This window comes from Antennarius striatus, chromosome 11, assembly GCF_040054535.1.
Source record: "Antennarius striatus isolate MH-2024 chromosome 11, ASM4005453v1, whole genome shotgun sequence".
NCBI classification, from domain to species: Eukaryota; Metazoa; Chordata; class Actinopteri; order Lophiiformes; family Antennariidae; genus Antennarius; species Antennarius striatus.
The window spans coordinates 6717403-6726035 of NC_090786.1; positions in this window are offsets into that span (position 1 = coordinate 6717403).

Below are 8633 nucleotides of genomic sequence, written 5' to 3' on the forward strand. Positions count from 1 at the left end.
CCAAAATCACTCTGCCCTGCGGCTCTGTACTGACACAGAATGGCCAGCAGAGGGCGCTATTACATCACAGTTTTTACTGCTTCAACCAATCAGTCTGTGAGTCAGTGACTGTCTTACGGAACTACACTATGACACAGCCTTGGGGTGGGTGGAAATGTGCTTCATACATTTAAAGAATGCAGGCATAGCTGTAAAGAGAGATAAACAGAACTGACATTTTTATTAATCGTGTTAAGTGTAATACAGTATATACAGTACATTGCCTTTACACCTTACTACCCCCCTAAGGTTTATTACCCACTAGTCTGGCACCATTTGTGCTGCAGTGGTAAAAAAAAAAAAGACTATAAACAAACACCATTAGCCTTTCGCTTGCCAACTATTACAGATAATTTACAAGATTATAGCAATGACTATTTGCTTGAGATTTTTGTGTTTACAAAGCAGTGAAGCTACTTAGCTGGATGAAGCTGCACTGTTTATTTTAACACTAACAGATGGGATCAAGTAGTCAAAACCATCCAGTAAGATAACCCCAATGTTTTATAAGGTCTTGCTTTTGTAAATAGTTTGTGTCTATACGGAGTCATAGTTGGATCAGAGATCGTTGCTCTGTAGGGAAGGTCTGATCTGATTCATGAACATTACGAGAGTGGGACGTGTCATTTTTTTTCAACAGACACATGCACAAGAATACAGAAATCCTGTTTGTTTTCTTCTGATGTAGTCATCTCTTTCGTCCATCTGTTGAAGCAGGAGGGATTTTAATGACTCTGTAGAAAGTCACTTGTTACTCCTACAGAAACCTTGTTACTGTCTTCTATTAACAGCTGCTGCCTCCCTCTGGTCAGTGTCAGATATTGCACTACCAGGGACCCTAACCTAACCCTAACCTATCCTTGCGATTTTTAATTGACTGAATCTCTTGAAAATCTTACAAAAAAATTTAACAAATTACACTTCCTATGGGTAGAAAATGTTCTTAAATCAGTCATACTAGCAGACCTCCCAGATTAGAAGCAATGAACCCTTGTTTCACCATCACACAATTAATAAATGACACAAACATAGATGTTGAGGACAAGACTGGCTGATGAAAGCGTCAAAATGGCAGCTTAAAAGATGTCCTTCTCAACACGAAGTTACTGAACGCTAATCATGCATACTGCTTCCTCCATTATTTTGAACATTGTTGAACAATGTCCCAAGCATCCATTATTACAGCTATTAACAGCATATATTTCACCTCTGCAATAAAAAACAAAGCATTTCATTAAGAGCTGAAGGGAGTATTAAAGTGGATCATTAAATACCATCATTAGAGATTCCACTGAAACCTCTATATAGAGCTCAGTTTTCCAGCTGAGGTCAATAGACTATACCTCATACTTAATAAATGGAATTGTAAGATCTTACATTTCCTACAGTTAAAACTGGCAGCTGTCATAAAACACTCTGTTAAACCACATTACTGAACTCACAGTGTCAGTGAAAACCCTGGTGATGAAGGTGAATAAAAAAAGAGCCTGGAACCACACCTGTAAACAGATCTGCAGAAGGATCATTTCATTTCCACTCCACCATTACAGTCACAACCTCTATGATGGAATGTTTTTTATTTCAGCTCAGCATTCAATGCGTCACAGAAACGATGCATATATTAAGTCAGCACACTGGGCAAATGTATATTGGTCACCCTTAATCCACTCACACCCAGAAAAGAATGAACGCCACCATCAGTCAGATTACATATGAAGGGATATGCTCAGTAGATCATCTGCTTTTCATTTTTCTGGCCTTTTAAGCTTCATCTGTCTCCGCAGATCCATTGGTCACCTCCATCTCTGATGACTGGTCTTCAATGGCGGATTTAACTAAATGCAGCTCATAGCAAATACCTTAAACTCACATTTTGCATTTAGACTCTAAGCAGCAAGAACCAGATAGTCTAATCAGCACAGGTATTCTACTGCAATAAATAACTTTACTCCATTCACCTGTCTCTCCTGACTGAATGGCTACTTGGTATTGAAAACAATACCTGGAGGAGATTTAGTGATCATCAACAGACAGTCCCTGGCAAACATATTTCAGATTTTCATGACTATAAAATGTCATTCCATGCATCAGTTGAAATCTAATCAGCCAGCCGAGACAGCCTGCCAACCCATAGCAGTCATCTGGGACACTTCCCCACCTTTTATCCAGACTCAGCCTCTGGGTCTGGCTTCAGGTTGCTGCTTCGTCTACTTTAAGCCCATCCTAATAGCATAACAAACACACTTTGATTCAGTAATTTCCTCAACTTGAAATGGTAATTTCCTTACCTCACTGCAATGTGCATTGAAAACCAGGCACATTGCAGTGGAGTATTGGATATCACCAGAGACGACAAAGTAGAGGATACTGCTAATGTAGAACAATGGTGTATCCACACATCCATTAACCACTGACTCTTAATGGCATTAAATGTATTCAAATGGTCTTACATTGCTTTAGAAATGCACCCACAGCAACCGTATTGGACTAGAGCTGGATTTAATCAGTCAGCATTGATTTGTGTAAAAGTTATGAGTCAAAGTAAAGAATCCTTATAAGCCACAGAGCTAAATAATTCATACTCTTGTCCCATTTGTCAGTCACAGGCATGACTGACATGATGGAGTGGAAGATAATTATTCTAAAGCATAATATGTGAGTATATTATTATTATTGTTGTTGTTGTTGTTATTATTATTATTGTTGTTGTTGTTGTTGTTGTTGTTGTTGTTACGATACGATATATGGCCATGAATTGGACATGTATCTGATTGTACACTGCAAATGTCAAGGAAATCTTTCAAAAAAAACACATCTGCAGTGTATTTCAAGCTCAAATTCCATAACATTAATTGGCATGAAAAGTTTAAATTGTAAAATCATTTAAGGTGGACGTTCAGTGGCTCTGTGAGACTCCTCATTGATTTAGAGTTTGACAAGTTGATGCTAAACTCCTGTCATCAATCACATCGCTTCAACACATACTCAATATGCCTGAAGCACTCTGGATGGAACTTCTTATCTCATTCTTCTCCTGCTGAGGTGGTAGGAGGTTAAACCTAATCTGCTTTACAGCCTGCCAACAATTCCTGGGCTTCAGATGTGATGTGACCAGAATTGTACCTTTAAGTCTGTCAAAAAGGCAAAATATTGCGGTGTGTGTGTGTGTGTGTGTGTGTGTGTGTGTGTGTGTGTGTGTGTGTGTGTGTGTGTGTGTGTGTGTGTGTGTACTCACGCAGTCAGAGGACAGGCTGATTCATCATCCTAGTTGATTATGCAGAGGCTTATTAGAAAGCAGCTCTCTGAACGTGGAACTGTTCCCTCCAGCATCAAATATTCAGCACACACACCTTACTGATGCTGTTTACCTGCCAGCATTAGGTCTCCTAAGAACCTCACATCCCCTCAGCAACAGAAAACAGAAGTGACTGATGAATATCACACAGACACAAAATAAAATCATGGCTGAAAATTTGGTACTTAAAGTTTGTTTCCATCATTTAGAAATAAGCACTGTGTGTCAATCAAGAGCTCACAGTTTAACTTCCCAAAATACAATGAATCTTCACAACAAAAGTGATATTCCTGTCAGTCACATCTGATATTTGGTACTATTATCTGAATAGTGATGGTCTCAGTCATTCAATCAAGAAAAAACAAAAAACAGATCTATTCTTTCTGTCTTCCCACATAATTCAGCCTCTTTCCGTGTATTCAGAGCCCAGCTCCAGCAGTCAGACTTACATGTTCTAGTTTTTCCTTCCTGTGAAGCCAGACGCTGGCTGAGTATTCCTTCTGCTGCACAGCAGCAATTATTGAATTGACTGGCGTCCCAGTGGCTAGGATGCTGACCCCTGACCCTTGACCCCTGAGTTCATGGCCATTCATTGGCCCGCAAGTCCCTCGTGGCTCCATATTTAAGCTTATATAGCTGAGTGTAGGGTTCAGTCGTCTCCCAGTCTTAGTAAATGAGACAAATCACTAGCTGAACTCTTGTTAACAGATGACGAAAATTCTTCCTTATTTGGTCGCATCATGTATATTGAGCTTGACTGCACCTTTTGCTTCCTTTGCACATGGTAGAAAAAGTCAAAAGCTGTGTTAAGCACACATTCCTGAAATGCATCACAAGAGAGAGTTCGCTGCCTTCATACCGCTGTCGTTACAAACTAGGAGCTTCATCGTCTTCACCACTGCTGGCAAATGTCCACAGGACGTAAAGTATCCTCTTTCAATGTGCCTTCAGAAAAGCGGCATCTCGCCTTCTACCGATCACAACTTTAATATCTGCTGAGCAAGGCTGGATTACGTTTAAGTTACAAGCAAGACCGAAACAAACAGGTCCGATAACTATGAACAGGACTTCCACCGATACAGTCATCCCCAGTGTGGGAGCGAATGTTTGAAAGGGAGGAGGAGGAGAGAAGAGAGGGGAGGGGTTGAGAGATAAAGAGGAAGAAGTAGAAAGAGAGAGGGGATGGGGAAAGTTGTAGTGAGGCTGATGCAGTGTCAGAGACAGAGGGAATACCCCAGAATAACAGACTCCAGGAAGGTAAATGGACATTCCCATACTTGCACCTCTCCCAAACCCCTTCTTTTCATTGTTACTCTTTTTTCCCCATTTCTCCCTACAGCCTTTCAACAGAAGTTCTTTTCATTCTTGTCAACACAACCTCATTATTACTCTCATATCTACCAATTATGTGCTGCCACCATGTGAAACCACAATCGATGACTTTTTTTCTCCTTACACAGTTGAGCTGTCAAAGGAAAAAGGCCTTTGACCCTTTGAAGAGTGTGATACCCAGCTGCACAAATACACCACATATACTCTGTCACACACACACACACACACACACACACACACACACACACACACACACACACACACACACACACACACACACACACACACACACACACACACACACACACACACACAGTCACAATCAGACACCTTGGCACATCACGGCAGAGTGGTGCAGTGGGGCTGCAGTACCTCCTTCCATACTTTGACTTGCCAGAGAGGCAACAGAGCTTGAAAACTTTAATTGGCTTATAACTGGCACATACTGTAGGCAAACCAATGTGTACTTTTCACACACACACACACACACACACACACACACACACACACACACACACACACACACACACACACACACACACACACACACACACACACACACACACATACACATCTAATCATTAGTGGAAAAATGCAAGTGCACTTATGAAATGGAAACAATCCATTTGCCTTTCAGCTTCGCTGCTGCTGTTAAAATGCTTTCAGTCTAGAAAACCAAGAGGTTTACTGCATGTGAAAAATGTAACTGACGCTGGTGTTTAATTCTACAGATTCAGTTTAAATAAGAACTCGTTAGCAGCCGTAAATAAATCATATGAAATGTTAAACTGCAATGACTGTAATATCAAGTGGAGCCAGGGCTCAGTTCAGGTTCTGAGAGGTTCTGAGAGTTTCTGATTTCTCGAATTTCGGGTAGCAAATCCTATGATAAGATTAAGATTTTATGTTCATTTAATATTTAACATTAAATGCATGGTCAGATAATATTTTAAAGATTAATTAGATCCATAAAACATTGTATTTAACAGGTTAGCAGCTTAGTTATTTGTAAAGGAATGTACAAAATGGGAATCTACTGTGACGTCTTTGGTTTGATTACATGATTCAGCCACGTTTTGGGTAGAGTCATAGTCTGATGATTTCTTTCTTTGACGATGACGTATATTGTCTCTGTGCTGAGTCATACAAATCCAATATATTTTAGGTGCTCCTGCAACATTGCGCTCAGTCCTGCTGTATTCCAGTCACATTTCTCTACTGGTGATGGTACTGTATCAACAGCCAGCAATGGACACGTTGACTGAATACTGAGTACGGGGATTAATGATGGAAATGGACACAGGCCACTACCGACCTGCATAAAAAGACTCTCAGGTTTAAATCTATGGTGAAACACGTCCAGTTTTCTGCCACACTTCAAATATATCACTTTCATTACAATATATTGATTGATCTCCAAACTGAGTCCTCACAGATTATGTTTGGAAGGTTAAATCAGGCCTGAGACAGCAAAAAAGTTCCAAATAAATAGTCATCTGAACATTTTAAGACAGGAATAACCTTTACTATCACAACACAACATGACACCAGACGCAATGTAGCAAGAACAGTGAGTGAATAACACAAAGAAACAGAGGACAAAGAGGCTTTTATCTCTTTTTGATGCGATAAAAATGATAAATAATAATATGAAGTTGTTTTGCGTCTTTCATTTCTATTAAGACACATGAGCTTCAAACGCAACAATTATTTTGTAGGAGGTTGACTGACACGAAATTGTGTATATCAAGTCCAGATGAATGATCCAGGTGACTTTGTTTTAATTATATCAGGCTCCACCCTTTCCAATGGTTTCACTGTGTTTCATGCTTACCTGTTTATTTTAAAATGGTAATATTGAGCCTATTGCACAAGCAAATAGCACCAACATTGAGAAACTGCTTCCCTGGGCCCCCAGCAATTGACGTGCAAAGTTTGATACAAATCAGATGATCGTTTTTTAAAACAAGTGTATTGTGAAACAATATCCAAATCCTCATCCAAATCCTCTCCCTTCTCTAATTTTCAGCAAACTCTCAGATGAACATGAATAACTTGTGAATCGTACTTTTGCTACCTACATAAGAAATCACCTTCAAATGGTGACATTAACCCATTAATATTTTGCTATTCGCTGCAAAAAAAAAGAAGTAATGTTTCTTTTTCAGTGCATATCTTCTTCAAAGTACCAACAGACTGTTTTGGTTATTTAGTCTGGCTGATGGTCAAAACATGAATCCATTGTCTTCCTCGTGTGTTCAAGGCACATGAATACACTGTAACATGAGTCAGTGACCTTTTCTTTAAGGCGACAACCATGGATTAATCAGGCAAACATATCCCAGCCCTAATCAATAACCCCCTAAACCATGAATAGCTTGGATGGTTTAGGTGGCGCATTACCTCCATTGCTCCTTCAATGGCTTAACTGCCTGCTGTCCAGGACAGTTTGCTTAACAAAACCACCAGTTCCATTTATAGTTTGGCAAGATTAATGTTTTTAATTAGTCTGAACAGTGGTGGGCCGTCAGGGCCAGCAAAGCCTTCTCTGCTGACCAAACATAACCAGAAATCATAATAGTTATGATAAAAGTTACCTGTGGGGTGTGGTCAGTGCTATTCACATTCCAACGACCGTCGTTGAAACCTGTCTGGCTCCTCAAAAATTGTTGGTTGGGGTGTCAAAGGGGGTCGCTAAGATGTGACTTTGAGTTTTTATTCAAACAGAATTCAGCTAGCATGTGTTGCCAGGTCGAATGAAATCTGCCCAAGGCCTTCAGAATCTAGAATGCAGGTGTCGCTGCACTGTGAGAAAATGGGCACATATAGTTAATAGACAGAAGTGATAGCCAATCAGATCATGAGTTGGCCTTCTAAGACCGGCTACAGACGGCGGGCGCTGCTCCTCCAGTTAATACGATAATAGCGCCACTCAGTTCAGCCAATCAGATCGTTTGTCTACCTGCTCTGTCAGCGCACCTGGAAGTGAGACAGCTACAGCGGAGCACAGAAGAAGGGAGACAGCATAGCTCCAAACGAAGGGAGGTTAACAAGGAAAACCGCTGGTTAACAATGAGTGGATGAAATTTATGTTTATTCCTCCATAAGGCAGTTCAAAACCATTTACCTCATATGGTCTGAACATGTAGCATGAATTAAAAGTGGTAACATGAAGCGCCACTATGAAACAAAGCGCAGATCTTTTGCGCAGAATTATCCCCTGAAGTCCGAGCTGAGGGCAAAATTACCGAGAAAAGTGCAAATGAATGTTCACTAAAGGCATGGTGGATTTTGGGGCGACATAAAAAATCTTTTAGTGATGGGACAGTTGTGAATAAGTGCTTAAAAGCTGTTGTTGACATTTTGTTTGGGGGGAAAACAGAAAGATGAGATGTGTGGAGAAATTCCCAATGTCAGCTTCAACAGCAACCAAAAATTCAGAAATATTAACATCTTGATGCAGCTATTCAGAGAGCACCATGCATATCTATGACCATTGATGAGTTACTGTTTGTGTGTGTGTCAGGTTCCTTCAGAAAGATAAAGAGCTCTTTGCTGAGTGTAACACAACTATGAAACACACACACTCACACACACAAGAGGAGAGGACATACATGTAGCGATAAAAGATGCTGATCAAGTCCAGTGGTCTCTTTCACCAACATTTCAGAGACCACCACAAGGTGACCACCACAAGGTGTGCACAGGCATGCCTTGTGTAAAAGTAAATTACTGGCAGGCCACATGCCCCTTTCTCTCACGAAGAAAGTTCTGTTCTCTGAAAGAGCCCGTTTTTATTAATGCTTTCTGAACATGTTAATGTTTTTTTACTTGAAGTGTATGCATTCAGTTCTTTAGGCTGGAATGTCTTTAATTTACGTGAAAAAGGATTATCCTGCTCTTTTTGCACTTTATTTGTTAATTCTGAGGTTTGTGTGTTCTTCAATCTAACATGAAGCCTTAAATG